This window comes from Mustela erminea, chromosome X, assembly GCF_009829155.1.
Source record: "Mustela erminea isolate mMusErm1 chromosome X, mMusErm1.Pri, whole genome shotgun sequence".
Lineage (NCBI taxonomy): Eukaryota > Metazoa > Chordata > Mammalia > Carnivora > Mustelidae > Mustela > Mustela erminea.
The window spans coordinates 31,000,004-31,018,143 of NC_045635.1; positions in this window are offsets into that span (position 1 = coordinate 31,000,004).

Here is an 18,140-nt window from a genome sequence, read left to right on the forward strand (position 1 = left end):
GTTTCAAATTTTCTATTTTGAGACGAGTTTCTGGCTTTCAATATGAGAAACACTATGTGATCCAGGTATTTGAACTGGGATACAAAGATCTGCCTGTACAATCAAAGAGGGGATTTTGTCTGCCAATTTCCTTGGGAACCGGTTAGGTACGAACGGAAAAGAAGAGGCAAATATGACTCTCCATTCACCTTACATAAGTCATAGTTTCTCAGTTTTTCTACTGATTATTTATTCCCACATCTGAGTATCCAACCTGCCAGTGCCAAGAATCCAACAGAGCATCACTGTGAGGAAGAGGGTAACAACCTACTCGGTAACAAGTTGACTGTAGATAATTCCATATGTCATTAGAAGTGATTTGTCCTACTATTACCACCATCAATGGACTTACAGAATCCCTCATTCATTTACATGGTGTACACACACACACACACACACACACACACACACACACACACCCTAAAATCTATTTCACAACAAATAAAGTAAAGGAATTTTGTCCTGCTTGTTCATGGATTTTACCATGTTTCACAACACACGGAAATAAGCTAAACTCTGAAAGAGCCTATTGAAGGTTTTACCCTTTGACAACACATTGTGAGTTGGGGTATCTGCATTTGAAGGTTCTGTATGTGATCCGAACTAATGACCAACATACAATATGTCATTTGTTTCCTAGCCAGAACATAGAAGGCAATGTATAAAGGGGTAAAAATGGAACTATCCCCTTTATTACCAGTGATAACACATGAATAAAAATGTCGGTTCCAGGCACAGTAACTCTGTGCTTTCCTGTTTAGAGTGTTAGTTTGCCCTTCAAAAAGGAACACTTCTATTAGGGTCACAAGAATTCTTCCAATAAGATGAAAGTTGAAATTGCCAGCTGTCCTATTTAGGATTCAGCATTCTAGTTAATGGAAAGACAAAAAGATTACCCTATTGGTTGTGTTCATTAATCCTGATTATAAAGGGAAACTAGGGTGACTGCTCTATAGTTGGATTAAGGTGGATACACACTATGCATGGAATTCAAGTAATTCTCTGAAGAACTTCATTGCAATTCTGAGTCTAGTGGTAGAAGTTGGTGGAAGTGTAACAACACGATGCAGACAGGGCTCTTAAGGATTCTGACCCTTCAGAAATAAAGGTTCTGGTCACAGCTCTAGTTAAAACAACTAAGATCAAGCTGAAAACAAAAGAAATACTAAGGAAGGAAGAATAAAGTTACAAATGTCAACTATGTCACTGTGTCCAGTTAGAGAAATCAAGACTTTAGAATCTAAGCAAGTTTCATTATGTTTGCTTTGTTAAATATATATATATATATTAACCAATTTATATTCCTTATCTGCTGTTTGTCTATTTTATTTTTAATTTAGTCTTATTTTACTTTAATTCCAGTATAGTTAATACAGTGTTATATTAGTTTTAGGTATATAATATAATAATTCAATAATTCTATACATTACTCAGTGATCATCTTGTAAGTGTACTCTCTTAATCCCCTTCACCTATTTCATCCATCCCCACACCCACCTCCCCACTGGTAACCATCAGTTTGTTCTCTAGAGTTAAGAGGCTATTTTTTGGTTCACGTTTTTTAATTTGTTCATTTGTTTTCTTAAATTCTACATATGAGTGAAATCACATGGTATCTGTCTTTCTCTGCCTGACTTATTTCACTCAGCATAATACCCTCTAGATCCACCCATGTTGTTGCAAATAGCAAGATTTCATTCTTTTATGTGGCCAAATAATATTGCTATATATATATACCACTTCTTTACCCATTTGTCTATCAATGGACACTTGGATTACTTCCATAGTTTGGCTATTGTAAATAATGTTGCTGTATACATACAAGGGCACATATCCTTTCGAAAAGTGTTTTCATGTTCTTTGAGTAAACAGTAGTAGAATTATTGAACCAAATGGTAATTCCATTTTCAATTTTTTGAGGAACCTCCATACTGTTTTCCACAGTGGCTGTATCAGTTTGCATTCCTACCAACAGTGCATGTGCATTTTTTTATTTTTAAATTTTTTAATAAACATATAATGTGTTTTTATCCCCAGGGTACAGGTCTATGACTCGCCAGGTTTACACATTTCACAGCACTCATCATGGCACATACCCTCCCTAATGTCCATATCCCCACCACCCTCTCCCGTCCCCACTCCCCCCAGCATTTTGAGATTGAGTCTTTTATGGTTTGTCTCCCTCCTGATTCCATCTTCTTTCATTTTTTTCTTTTCCTATCCCCCAAACCCCCCATGTTGCATCTCCACTTCCTCATATCAGGGAGATCGTATGATAGTTGTCTTTCTCCAACTGACTCACTTCGCTAAGCATAATACCCTGTAGTTCAATCCACGTCGTCGCAAATGGCAAGATTTCATTTCTTTTGATGGCTGCATAGTATTCCATTGTATATATAGAACACATCTTCTTTATCCATTCATCTGTTAATGGACATCTATGTTCTTTCCATAGTTTGGCTATTATGGACATTGCTGCATGTGCATTTTTTTATCTCCACATCTTCATCAACACTTGTTGTTTCTTGTGTTTTTGATTTTAGCCATCCTGATAGGTATGAGGTGGTATCTCAAACCAAAACCAGGTGTGGTTTTGATTTGCATTTTCCTAATGATGAGTGATACTGAGCAACTTTTCATGTACCTGCTGGCCATCTGGATGTCTTCTTTGGAGAAATGTCTGTTCATGACTTTTGCTCACTTTTTAATTGGATTATTTGTTTTTTTGGTGTTGAGTTGTATAAATTCTTTACATATTTCAGATACCAACCCTTAGCTAGGTATGTCATTTGCAAATATCTTCTCCTATTCGGTAGGTTGTCTTTTAGTTTTGTTGATGGTGTCCTTTGCTGTCCAGAAGCTTTTTATTTCGATGTAGTCCCAATAGTTTATTTTTTATTTTGTTTTCCTTGCCTTAAGAGACATATTTAGAAAAACGTTGCCATAGCCAATGTCAGAGAAATTACTGCTTGTGTTCCTTTCTAGACTTTCAGGTCTCACGCTTAGGTCTTTAATTAATTTTGAATTTATTTTTGTATATGGTATAAGAAAGTAGTCCAATTTCATTCTTTTGCATGTAGCTAGCTGACCAGTTTTCTCAACACCATTTGTTGAGGAAACTGTCTTTTTCCATTGCATATTCTTGCCTCCTTTGGCAAAGATTAATTGACCACATAATCATGGGTTTATCTCTGGGCTCTCTATTTTATTTCATTTATCTATGTGTCTGTTTTTGTGCCAGTATAACACTACAGCTTTGCAGTATATCCTGAAATCTGGGATTGTGATACCTCCACTTTTGTTCTTCTTTTTCAAGATTTCTTTGGGTATTTGAGGTCTTTTGTGGTTCCATACAGTTGTTACGATTCTTTGTTCTAGTTCTGTGAAAAATGCTGTTGGTATTTTGATTGCATTGAATCTGTAGATTGCTTTGGGTAGTATGGACATTTTAACAATATTTGCTCTTCCAGTCCATGAGCATGAAGTATTTTTCCATTTTTTGGTGTGTGTCGTCTTCAAGTTCTTTCATCAATGTTTTATGGTTTTTAAAGTATATTTGCCTTTTCATTAATTCACTAATTTTCATTAATTCACTATTTTCATTAATTCATTTATGTAAATTTATAATTTCATCTTAAAACTAAAAAATATCAAAGAGAATCTGTGACTGAGGTAGAAGAGGAAAAACATTACCTAGCAATGGATAGTCTATTGGGAATTACTATTTCTTTTTGGGGGTAGAGGGGAAGGCATTTTCTTGGTATCAGCGATAGTTATTTCATGTTAAATGAAAGCCAGATTCATTGTTACTTTTGTCACTTGAAAGTTAAATATGGGCAAAAAGGTCTTTATGGATATTGAATTGTCAAAGGGGTAGATTGTCAGACTGTCCATGCCAAATTCAACATGATCCACACCCCGATTTATACTTGCTTCTGCACCACAGGAGGCTGTTTTAAAACCATTATTTCTGAGACTCCATTGACTAGAGAGTTCAGGGCTAAATTTTTCCAATGAGAAGGATTATTTGAAAGGCAGAAGAGAAGCAGAAACTGTTATTACCCAGTAGCATTAAAAAGATACTCTTGGGAAACTGCCACCATGAGTTTGCATTTGACTTAGAGTGAGCTCCTGTGAATCACTTGCTTTAGTCCTACTGGTAGCTGAGATCATCAGTGGCTTCTATGTGATTCCTGAATTTCTAGGCTTCTCAAAAGCCAAGAGAGTCAAACAGATGATTTTTTCCAACACATGGGAGCAGGTTGCTACTTTTTTAGTTTAGCAACAGATGAAATAAATGGCTTGCTTTTCGAAGATACATCATATGAAAAACACACATCTTTACATGCTGGAATCTCACTCAACACAGACAGATGCTCACTTTATGGGAACATGCTGTAACTGGGACCAACCAAAGAAAGAGCAACAGCCAGTGCAGGTTTCTCTCGCCGTATATTCTCTGTAGGCTCTATGTGTTTACTGATTTGAATAGTGGACTGAATTGGTCAGATTATTTGAATTTTTATTCTCTCTCTTTTTCTCTTTCTTACCTCCTCTCTCTCATCCTCACTATCCCTCTTTCTAGCACTCTCTCCTAAAAACATAAAATTGAATTTACCTAAGTGAAATGTATGTATTATTTATGTTGACTGAATTTTCTTTTGTTAATTGCCCTTCTATGTATGCTCTTGAATCATTCATTTCTAGATATCAATAGGAATAAATTATAACCTAGATATTGAATAATTCAAGTTTTCCTGGGAAATCTGTTGCTCAAATTACAATTTATCCTTTATTTTCAGTTAAATAATTTGAATGAGGTAATTCAATTCAACACTGTCATATGTAAATTGTTAACAGCATTACTTACATAACATAGATCTTGGGATCTTCATTAGTAATAAAAATTTCTTACTACTACAGGAGGAGTGCCTAAAGCGAAAGTGATTTAGAATGACAAATAAGCTGAGATATGAGATTTAGACTATAGTTACCAGTGCAGCTGTGTCAATAACTGCAAAGGGTCTCGGATTTACCTTGCATATCAGCTAATAAGCTAGCCTATTACTGTTTCATAGTTACTGGCATAAAACATAAGAGTCCTGGGTCAGAGATAAATCTCTTTATTACTCATAGCACAATAAGCAGCATAATCATCAGCGTATTTGTGTCAAGGCTTCTTGCCTCAGGTTCCACAAGGGCAACGCAGATTTGCCCAGATAGTTCTCTTAATATACAGTGGGCTGAATTTCAGAAGAGCAACCTTGAGTTTACTTAGTGAACCTGAACCTCTTTATAATGGGCAGTAGGCATGCTTTCTTTCCCTTTGATACAGAGGAGGACATTGTCATTATTATAGCAGAAAGTAACCGAACCTCCCCTTTAATCCAATGGAAGACACTACATCTATCTTCCAAGGCATCTCTGTATAAGCAACCTTGAAGAAATAATTTAAAAAATATACATATATATATAATGCCTTTCTCCACAAGAAGTCCAGGCACATGAGAGTACCAGAGAAAACTTTCTCCCAACAGACTGACTTTGCAGTTTATGGCTGATCTCTTCACTGTGACTTGCTTCCTACTGCCTGGGAAATGAATTATCAGTGTATTATCTCCTGGAAGATTTTTGACTTGAGGTCTTTACATTTAATCAAAGGACTAGAACAAAACATGTCCCATGATTTTAAGTAATAAGAACTCTCAGAACTCAAGTCAATAAAGAACCAATGGTTCTGATATTCACTTCCTGAATGCAAAAAACAAAATGGAGAAAACAAAAGACCTTAGCCAAGATCTGCTTTATCTTGAGAGTGAAAAAAAAAAGTCCTATTCAATAAAAACCAAATATAAAAAATGCCCTTCCTCCAGAACCAGGAATTTTTATTTTTTCTTCCAGAACAGCAAGTTATATAATGTATAGCAGTCAGATCTCAGAGCAAACTTCTGTTTCTTTGTCAAAAAAAAAAAAGAGTTGGGAAGAGAGAATACCCTACCCAATCTTGTTTGGAAATTAAGTAGAAGAGGTGAATTCTTATTTTGTCCCAAGACTAAGAGAGAGAGAGAGAGAGACAAAGAAGCAGAGAGACAAAGAAATACAAAGACCAAAACAGAGACAGAGACAAAAGAGTGTGAAATCTTGGAAAAAACATGCAAGGGCTTTATGCAAAGATATGCCTGAGTTTCATTTCTGTCCCTTACTAGCCATATGCCTTTTATAAACTGAGCTTCTCTGAGCCTCAGTTTTCTTACTTTGTATATACAGTATAATCAATAAATTAGAAATAGCTTATATGAAATACTTAGCCATACCTGGTGTTCAATCAGAGTTAGCTATTCATTACAGAGAGTTGATAATATATCATTGGGGGAAGAAGTCTGGTGAAAGAACTGAGATTTATCCCCATGAGGGATAGGTAAGTCGTGGAAGTGGATGAGCTCTCCAAAGAAGAGAATATAAATGAGTCAGCCAGATGCCAGAGACTAAATAACGACACAAGAGGTAGTCCATGATATTGGCTGTCCCCAGTAAATTCTCACCCTCAGTAGTCATCTTCCTTTGATCAGGGATGGGTTAATTTCTTTTTTTTTAAGGATTTTATTTATTTATTTGTAAGAGAGAGAGGAGGGAGAGTGAGCACAGGCAGACAGAGTGGCAGGCAGAGGCAGAGGGAGAAGCAGGCTCCTTGCCAAGCAAGGAGCCCGATGTGGGACTCGATCCCGCGCTGGGATCATGACCTGAGCTGAAGGCAGCTGCTTAACCAACTGAGCCACCCAGGCGTCCCAGGGATGGGTCAATTTCTTGATTCAAGCAGTAGCATGTGGCAAAAGTCATGCTATTCCAGTCGTGGGCCTGACATAAAAGTTACTGGAAGCTTCTGCTATTGTGCTTGTGGACACCTGGGTAGGAGTCCTGCTGGAGAGAGCATACAAAGAGAGCATATAGAGAAGGCATGTGGAGAGGTAGAGGTCCTGGAATGAGAGAGAGACAGACAGAGACAGAAAGACACCTAGTCATCCTGAATCTCAGCTGAGCGCAACCTTCCAAGAGCTAGACCTATGAGCAAAACATTTTGGATGTTCCATAATCTTGCTGAAACAGCATGAGAGGTTTCAAGTGAAACCAGCAAAAGAACTGTCTAGCTTAGTTCTAGTCATCCACAAAACTGTGAGAAATATTAAAGTAATTGGTTTTTAAGCCACTAAGTTTTGAAGTGGTTGGATACACAGCAACAAATAACCAAAATAGACATTAAAATGTTATATCAAAGTTGTCTGTAGTTCATCTGGCCTCAGCGTTTTTCTGCATCAAGGGATGTTTTTTAGGAGCACGTTATCCCTGACCATATTAATCTCACAAATACACAAATAAATGATGTATTAGCATCCTCAATTTCCCCACCATGGATCTGTGACTTGCAATTCATCTAAACCGTGTTTAAACGTATTTATATCTTTCATATGCATAACTTTGGGGCATAAACGTGGCATACATTTACAATCTATCATGTCAATTGTCCATCCTACAAATTCTTCTTAAAGAAATTATTTTAAATGCCAAGCAATAATTCCACTTTGGTTTTTTTTTTAAGATTTTTTATTTATTTATTTGACAGAGAGAGATGACAAGCAGGCAGAGAGGCAGGCAGAGAGAGGGGAGGAAGCAGGCTCCCTGCTGAGCAGAGAGCCCGATGCGGGGCTCGATCCCAGGACCCTGGGATCATGACCTGAGCCGAAGGCAGCGGCTTAACCCACTGAGCCACCCAGGCGCCCTCCACTTTGTTTTTTAAGCCAACATTCTCCAAAGTAAAACAAGGGAGAGAGATTGAAGGAAAATTAGATAATGTATCTCTAACACTTCACTAAAATATCCCATGATTTATACATCTGAATTTAACTAGATTCCTTATTGATCTTCTAGAAGTCAGCTAATAATATCCATGATGAATGGGGATTTGTCTAGTCTTTGATGATCTCAATGTGTTCATTTAGCATGCTGGTACTGGTAAATTTCATCTAAAATTATTTCAAGACATACACATGTAAGGGCCTATTTAGCCAGAGCGATACCATTCGGTTAAAAAAATGGCCTTATTGTTTATACAGTAAAACTTAAACTGTCCCTGCCCCCCCTTCCCCCAGGGGTCTTACTTAAAACAAGTCTGGGAAACTAGTCCCAGGTAACAAAGCCCAAATATAAGAGTTGGTCAGGCCAGGTGGAGGAATTCAATCAGTGAGGGCGCATACCATCTCCCTAGCTACCAAGGAGTATGGGCCCCACCCTTTGGGTGACTTTTGGGTGCCAATTCTGACCAAGGTGATAAGCTAGTTCAAATATCTACTATAGGGTAAATTGTAATTCAATTGGTCACTTATGTGTGACCTAGCATGACTGTGCAGCTTTCTCTATGTTACAGTCTCATTGGCCACCTGAGCATGGCCAGGCCCAACCACATGGCCTTTGCCCTTAAAAGCTAGTCTGTATGGCAGAGAGAGGTCGTCTCTTTGCAAGAGACGGCCCTGGACAGTCAGTTTGATTCTCGATGCTTGGAGCAAAATAAAGCTTTGCTTGACCTTCGCTTTGTATCAGTCTCGCTCCTTTGACCATGGACCCAACAATACACAGTATATACAGTTCTTAATCCTTTTGCCCTAACTTCAGGGAAGGGTAGCCTCTCCCCATTTACAGGCATCCATGGTGTCGCAGGAACATAGGTTTTTATTCTGTGATTTCTCTGTCTCTTTTTTTTAAAACTTCTACAAACGTGTGGCTGGAGATTGGGAGGACCAGTGTAGAACAAGGGAAGAAAATGTTAGAAAAGATGAGGATACTTAGGGCAGTTAATTTTGTCCTGAGTTTTACTGAAAAAGCTAGTGGTCTAGGCTGAGAAGTTAGGGTATTGTGGGGCAGTTAAACACAAAAGCTGGAACTTCCATGATGCAAACACACGTATGTACCAACCAAAGGATGAAGGAAGATTCAAGGAAGATGTTAAGGAAGAAGGCAAGCTGTGATTCAAAATCCAAACTCATTTGTTCAAGCGTCAATGGGCAAGTATACCAAAGAATAAGAAGGACATCAAGTCATTGCTGGAGACAATCAGGAGATTCATGGAAAGTGATGTGGAGAACAAAGGCAAAAGGAAATGTGGATAAAATTAAATTTCCTTATAACCTGCAGCCCATTGACAAGTACTTGAGGCAGGCAGAGTATAACATTCTTCCAGGAACTCCCAACTATCTTAATGTTAATGCCTTGCTAGAATTAAAAACAACCTTAGCTTGACAATAACTAGGTCGTCAGGATCCCCTAAGTCTTCTTTAGCATATAAAAAATCCTTTTGGAAACTGCCTTGGTCTTTACCTCCACCAACTCCTAAATACAGAATGGACTGCTCCACACAATCCCAGGTCAGCTCTTTCTGCCCTGTCCCAGTGCTTTCATAAAACCACCCCTTTTGTACCGAAAATGTCTCAAGAATTTGCTCCGGACCCACATCAAATCATATCAGAGACCAAAAGAGTTAATAAAATAAAATGAAATTAAGTGAACTAGGGAAGATCAAGCAAGGAGAGATGGCTCCCCTCCTAGACTTCCTGACTCTCCCCCCGATCTCTTCTGTTAGTTGTGGGCCCATTTTTGACCCACTCGCTTTATAAAGGGCATGAGGTCTGACTGGGATTTTCACATACCCTGTTCAGCTTCCATTGTCCTAGACACTGTGAATTGGAATGTACTGTCAAATACTCATTTCTAAAGGCGATAGAGAACAGTGCTGGTGGACAAAGGCGTGTCATGGAGGCACTTGTCCTCCCTGCTCAGCTTCAGCATAAGAGATCATCTTTTGTTCTTTCCAAAACCAGGATAAATGGTGTTTTGTAGTGGTGAGAATTTTTTTTAAAAAATCATACTTTATATTCTATCCAAAGAGGAAATTAAATCACAACAGAAAGGTATCACACCATCAGCTAGAAGTGCGATCTAAAATTGGGTCTCAAGACTTGCTCCTTTTAATAAGTGAGAAAAACTACATTTTCACCAGCTGTTACAGTCTCAGTGACCGAGGCATGACAAATGTGGGAGGGAAGGTCATTTCTCAGTCTTTAACACATGGCTTGGCCAAAAGGCTGGACTCCTCCAAGAAGCTGCACATATGGAGGAAACGACTGTGCATATCACGTGTCATTTGTTGAAGTGTGCCTGGACTGAATTTAGATGATCACCATGACAACTGTGAGCCAAGGAGAATTTTTGGTAGTGGGGTTACAGAAATCATTACACACCACAAGAATGGGGTCCTATTGTTGATAAGGCCAAGTGGACCTAAAGCAACTCGACTTCATTTATTCCCACTGTGAAGCCTTTTTTTTTTTTTAATCACTATCTAACAATAAACGTCAAAAGCAAAAAGCTAAATGGCAGTTACTACACAAATGTCTTTGCAGATAATCTTCCCTTATTCTGTTCCCAGCTTCAGATAAACGTGTCAAGTGTGGCTTTGCAGAAGTCAACATAATTAAGAAAAACATATATAACTTATTAGTACAAAACCATTTTGCAGCTCTGCCTTCAACAGTGTTTTTGTCCACCGCTTCGTCATTTACTTCTTGTTAAGGAATGCTTTTGAGTATCACATTGCAGAGTGGCTGGCTTGTTTGACAAAAGATAAATGGCTATGAGAGTTTAGTCACTTGCTGATCAAGCTGCAGGGAAGAGAGAAACAGAGACAGAATAGTAGGGTGATGTTGAGACTCCTAATGATTTCATTAAAAGCTCTTGGGTCCATCTTTAGAAGTAAAAATCCATACACAAAATACACCTGATAGGATTTAATTCTCAATGCTACATATTACATTCCCACACACTGGTGAATCACTGTCATTTTCCTCCAAGAATGATACTGATATGGGATTCCCAAAGCTCTAAATACCATGCTCCTATAAATTACATATATACTACATGTACTTTTGTAATTTTTCAATAAAGGATACTGCACAAGGCCCTCTGAGCTACTCTTGGTTAATCCCCAGTCTCAGCCGAGTGGAACAATAACTAGGCATGCCATTTGATGAATGGAACCCACACGATTCCAGCAATCTCCATCTCCCATGCCTCACGTACCAGCCCCTGCTCTTCACTATGGAATGGCCTATGGAATTACATATTCTGAGATATATATATATATATATGTATATATATATATATATGTCAACCCTACACACCTGTCTTATGTTTATGCCAGAGAAGAAGCTTTGTACTGTAAGTACTGAAGGAGAGATCGCAGTCAGAGTAATGTCCCAAATGAGATGCTGAGCATCTCTGGACCAGAGACTGGATGGGAGGCTGGAGTTGAGGTTTAGAATAGAGATGACAGAGAATTGGAATAGGGGCCAAAATGGAGCTTTTATGGATTCTAAAATCAGTGGACCACAGTGGGGAGCGTTGAGGTTAATCAGAAGGATATTTGGGCATGGAGGCCTGAGCCAACTAAGGACTCACATGACCAGACTGAACGACAGGACAGTTCAGAGGGCTGGGTCTAGTAGTCAGAATCTCTTTCAGCAAAAGCCAAAATCAAATGGTTGCAGCTCACACAGAAAGTACCTTTATTTCCCAGTGACTATAAAGGCTGAAGAACACTTCTCTGTATTGGACTGACTGCTTAATATGAAGATAGGACCATTATTATGAAAGGACTGGATTACTGGCAGGATATTGTCCCTTTATATGAAAAAGCCAGGAAAGATAGGGTATTCTCTTAAATTAGTTATTCCAATAATATGAGTCAACTACAGTTATATACCCATTCTGTGAACTGCAAAATTCTTAAGTGTTCTTTGCTGTTATGAATTACACATTTTAAGGAGCTCTCTCTGATGAACTTTAGTGGCAATTACAAGGAGTGAGATTCACTGACAATCACTCGATTATGAAAGCATGAAGCCCACTGTTGCTTCAGTATTCCCTATATTATTATATTATCTATATTACTGACAACACCCACGGCACTCACTGGCCAGGCCATGATTCACCTTTCTTACTCCCCATTGTTGTTCATGGTGCTATCTTCTGGACTTGAAATGTCAAAGTGACTTTACATGTTTCCATCTCCAATATCTAACTGCACATTATATCTAGATAAAACCTTTTCATCTGAACTCCTGGGCCCTTCATGATGTGACATCTGCCTCCCCTCACAGTAATTATCATCATTATCATCATCATTGTAACGGTTACTTAGCATTTATTATGCACCAGACTCCCTTTCATATCTTTATTCATCATAACAATGCTATAAGGTAGGCTACATTATTGTCCTTAGCTTACCAATAGGAGCTTAGTGACATTAATAACCTTTCTCCAGATTGCACAGTGTATAGTGGAGCTGTCAGCTTTGAAACCTAGAGGTCTTGCTGGAAATGCATTAAAAACACAAGAATAATCTTTATAATACACTTGTATACATAGCCAATTTTTTCAAACAACAGGAACTAAGGAGGGTCATTGAAAATTAATCTCAAAAATAAAAAGAAGATATGCATAAATCAGAATATTCTAATATAGAATAATCTTGCACAAAGAACAAAGAAGTAAGGAAGGAAGACAAATAAAAGACTTGTCAGGGATAATGGTAGCAAAACGTTGTTTTTATGGTGTAGGTAGTTGCAACTAAAATTCTAGGAACCTCAGTGGTTTCTGACATGCAAACTAGCTTTTGAAATAATAAATTTATTTTGGACCTCATTTCTCTATATGGTTCCTAGACAAATTCTCTCCATCAGTTGATAACAAATATGCCTGAGAGCTCTTACCCTTGTATTCACCCCTCTTCTACCCTTTCCTTTCAGGAATCCCGCCTAGATCTTTCACTTGACCTTTTCTTGGGGCTGATTCCCTGAATACACACATGCAGTGCACCTCTCATCCTTACTTTCTAGGAATCTAGGTTTGGATCCCCTTCATTTGGCCTTTTCTTGAGCTTTCTTCCAAAGAGAACACAGGTAGGCGCCTTCCTACTCCCAAATATTAGGAACTCTGCAGTGGAAGCATGATTTATTTTCCTTCTTAAAAGCAACCTTTCTACCTACGAGGGCCTGGAGCTCAGGCAGTGGGGAGAAATTCTCTGTTATTTTAATGTAGTACCCATTGACATATTCTGAAAATTTGAGATCTGGATCTCCCTCTCTTGGTTAAGATCCCGCCTAGTTCTTCTCCTTGCCTTAGGAATACTTCTAAAATTCAGTACAGGATATCCAGAACTCAAATTCTAGAACCGCATTTCCAGTTCTACATGATCTGGACATGTCAACAAGTCTCAGAGGTCAGAGACGAGGAATGATTCATTATAATAAATAGTGTTGTCTCTTGAACATCTATCGAGTTATAAGTAGTTTGGTGAGTTATGAAAGGACTGATTCTATGGAAATGGAGTTCTTTAACTCCCAAAGTCAAAGATTTACAACGTGGTCTATATGACAAAATTTGTAACCTCAGACCTTTGCCTCAGAATTGGAGGACTTCCTGCAAACCAGCTCTTCTTCAGTCACACTAAGCACAAACAGAATATCCTGTCATTGCCATGGTAAAATATACATAGGACACTCTGGGGAAAGGGAAAGCAAGATATACAAATAAAAACTGACCTTGACCAAGTTTATTCCAGGAGATCAGGAGTTCACCATTCTTCTGCCACATGGTCCTGGAAGGCTGTAAGACAAAATAAGAAGGCTTGGTATGAGCCTTGATATGAAACAACGCCTCTAACAGCAGGATACATTTGTGAACTCAAGCCTCATTGATTTGGGGCCTTTTTACCTTGTGTTGCCCTCTCGTTAAAATGGCATTTTTCAAGCAAATGGATAGTCTGTCTCAACAAGAAATGGAATCATTACTTTGCTAGCTGGTGACAACGGGCGAGGTCAGTTTCTCTGTGAGTAAAAGAAAGTCAGCCCTGCAGACGTCCATGTGCTGCTTCAGAAGACTTGGAAGTTATGAGGGAAATCACGACCCTGCCAAGGAGATGAGCAAACTGTAGAAGTACATTCCTGTATCAGTCTGGGGATAAAATGGTGGTATATTCTGTGATCATCAATTTCCTTCTCCACATAGCAGGCAGCATTATTTTTTTCTAATTTTAACAGTAACAGGAAAGCCCTCTTCACATGCTAGGGGTGCAACTAAGGTCACAATGGGGTTTTAATCATCAATCCAACATTTCTGTGAGTTCCCACAGAAGCACGGCAAGACTAGCCACCCCTCTTCTCATAGGCTCATCACCAGAGACCACTTTCTGGAATACTGTATTCTGTGGGGACTACCTCATGTTTGGCGTTGAACCCCAGCTAGACGTTAAGCAATTCCGCACCCACCCCTGGAAGCAGGTGACAGGTAGCTCACAGTGAAGCCAGAGACTGATGCCCAAGCACAGAAATCCAGGGAGACCTTTCCCAAACCTTCCTTTCCCCCTGCTTTCCAAGGTGACTCATCAAAAGCACATCCCAGAGAGCCAGATTTGATTCCATATGGCCCCTACCTCACAAAGTCACTGTTAAAAACCAGGTGGTTTCAATAGTCCATGTCATTCCTGTGTACTGATACAGCAGTATCAGGTACAGGTTTTCTTTTGGTTCCTGTTGTCATCTTGGGGTTGAGAAGTGGGGAGGGTATGAGAGATTGGAGAGAAAATGTTCCCTCTGCTCCCACTATCCCAGTCGGTGGTAGCTGCCACATACCACCCTAGGTCATTGTAAACTATATTATAAACGGCATTACAACCTGTTCTTTTACCATTAATATACAACCTTTAATCTCAAAGCCATCCCACAGTGTTCAAGTTATTCACTCATGGGAAGTTTTCAGATTCAGCTTGTGATGCTTATAACCCTACACATCACAGCCACTGGATGGTTGTTTACCAAACCCATTTCCTTTTATTCATATGCCTTGCGTATCCTTATTTATCTGACCTGCCTTGCAGCAGATGGGCCACGTGGATGGAAGTGGGGGCCATGTAGGTTCTCCTGCTGAATATTTTCCTTCCATATCCAAGCTAACAAAGTATTTCTTAAACTATCTTCCACTTTCCTATGGCAGACAGAAGAAAAATAACCTGCAGGAGAACCTACGGTCCTATGGGGTAGCAGTGCTATAAGGAGGAGGCTAGTCTCAAGACCCTTCCACGGAAGGTCACCCATCAAACAACTGAATGAGCCAACACTAGATTTGCATTGTATTAAGCCATTACGATCTGGGGACAGGTCACTACAATAGTTAACCTTCCTGGTCTAATATATCCTGGTAGTTTAAGGCCTGATTTTGGCTTTAGTTGCACTCTGAATTCCTTCTTAGTGCTCTCTGACCAGTTTTTGTTTATAAAATGTTTTCTAAGAATGTGGAATCCCAAATAGGAAAGAAGCCAGATCCTATGCAGATCTTTTCTCAGAAGAATATCTGGCCCCTTTGCTAATTTGTCTGCTGGATCCTCCCTGACAAACAGCCTCTTCCTTCAAAAATATATGGGAATTAGAATCCACACAACCTCTGTGGCTGAATACATCATCAATTACTTAGCAGAAATAAAGGAAATTATCTCTGAAAGGCTGCACTTTAAAGTCCAGAAATCACACCAGTTAAATTTATACAATATATAAGACCACAATAACACACCCATCCCCCTCCATACACAAAGAAAACACTATAAATGGTGACAAAAACACAAAACTACGGTATCAGATCCACAAAGATGCAGATATTAGAATTATCAGACACATACTCAATGATTACAGAAACAGCATATCATGAGTATGACTATACCAAATTGTATTATTTATCAAATATTATATATTAATATTATATTATTATTTTGCAAATATTTATCTCCCACCCCTACATGTGAATGTATATGAGGGTGTTTGTTATGTTTGAGCTAGGCAACTGGAATATGACTGGGAATGTTTACCGGGTCCTCCTTGAGAAGAGGACTTCCACGTCCCTACTCCATTTATGCTGGACTTGGTCATGTAGCTTGCTTTGGCCGATAGAAAACGGAATGGAAGTGACAATTTGCCAATTTCAAACCTATGTCAGATGAGGCATTGAGTGTTTCCATGGACTCTTTGGGGAAATTACATTTCCACCATAAGAAGAATACATATTAGGGAGCCATTTCCCTTTCTATTTGCATCTAAAAATGAGACACATGGGAAGACCTGAATTTGATACACAAATTCAAGCCTGAAGCAGGGCTTTTTCTAATTGCACAAAAGTATTATATTAACTGTTAATTGTATTATTCACTTCATTATTCTTTAAATGTGCCTAAGTGAGTTTATATGTATAAGGCGTGATGATGATGATAAAAGCACAAATCCTTATATGTCTCAACAGTGAAATTATTCATATTCTTTCACTGATGCAAAAAAAAAATCGAGGCATTTGAGGCTGACCAGCTTGAGAAATCAGTGTGCAGAGGAATACTCTATCTCTGTGTGCTAGTCCCCTTCAAGGAAAGCAGGAAAGTGACTATTACCATGTCAGCACAAAGCTCTGAGTTTACGAGTGAAAGTCATCTATCCCTTTGGCCAGACTATTTTAGCTAGCTATGGTTTTAGAATGTACATTTCAAGAACAATATAAATAAGATGTCTGTGGTACTCTTGGATTAGATCCTAAGAATTTAAAAAAAAAAAAGTATATTTCCAGTGCTTGCCTAAACTAAATAGAATGTATGTGTATGTGTATGTGTGGTTTCCTATGTGTCTGTGACTGCATATGTGGACCTTCACAGACTGAACAAGGCTGCTGGAATATGGCTGACACTGTTGACTGTCTCCTCCCCGAAGGAGTTTCAGCTGAGTCTTGTCAGAAGCTGGAAAATCAGGGTAACACTCTGAAAATAAATATTCTTCCGGAACACTTTCAGGAAAAGGAGGAAATCTGATGATCCAATTTTTGCCTACACAGCATTGCTGGGGGTGACTTTTCCCTGCAAGTGCAAGTCAGCCAAACCCTAATTGCACTGCGTCATCCACACGGGAGGCCCTTGGGTGGCTCTCATTTCTTCTCATACCAGTCCTCATACCAGAATCCAAATTAGAAAAGTTTATCTTTCCCTACTTAAAATCTGATTTTCTTAACTTGATACAGGAACAGTCACTGTTCTAAGACTGATTGGAAAAATCTAGAAAATAAGTGACAAACTAACTGCATTTATTCTCCAGGTCTCTGACCACACAGTGCACATACCGACCTTTGCATGTGGCATCAACATATTTGCCTTACTATCGTCTTTCTTCTGAGTGTACACAAAGGTTAGCATTCTAACTGTCAATGGGTTTTTATCATCACAAGTAAAAATTGTAAAGTGAAACTTAACTCCTCAAGAACTAAACTTATTGAGAATTGTGCGATTAAAACTAGTGTATAGGGGGGCAACTGGGTGGCTCAGTTGGTTGAGCAACCGACTCTTGGTTGTGGCTCAGGTCATAATCTCAGGGTTATGGGATGGAGCCCTCATTCATCTCTGCACTCAGTGGGGAGTCTGCTTGAGAGAGTCTCTCTCTTTCTCCCTCTCCGCCATCCCCTGCAGACCCTCCCCTGACTCATGAATACTCTCTCTCTCTCTAAAACAAAGTAAATCCTTTAAAAAAAATAGTTTATAGGATAATCAGCAATAAATCTATAATTGATACATATAAGGCATGACCTTGGAGAACTAGACCACTTGTGAGTTTTTAAATTAAGCATCAATTTGAACATGATTCGGTTTTTATAATTTAACTTTTTATTATAAAATAAACCTAACGAAATTTATCATTTTAACCATTTTTTAACTGTACACTTCAAAAGCATTATGTACATTCACATTGTTGTACAACCACTACTACTGTCTATCTCCAGAACTTTTTTATCTTTCCAAACTGAAACTCTATCCAAAATAACTCCACATTCAGCCCTCTCCACAGACTTTGCCAAGCACAGTTCTACCTTCTATCTCTGAATTCTGTTTCTTCCCAAATCTCATGTAAGTGAAATCATACAATCTTCGCCTTTTTGTGACATGTCTTCAAGGTTCATTCTTCTATGTTATAGCATGCGTC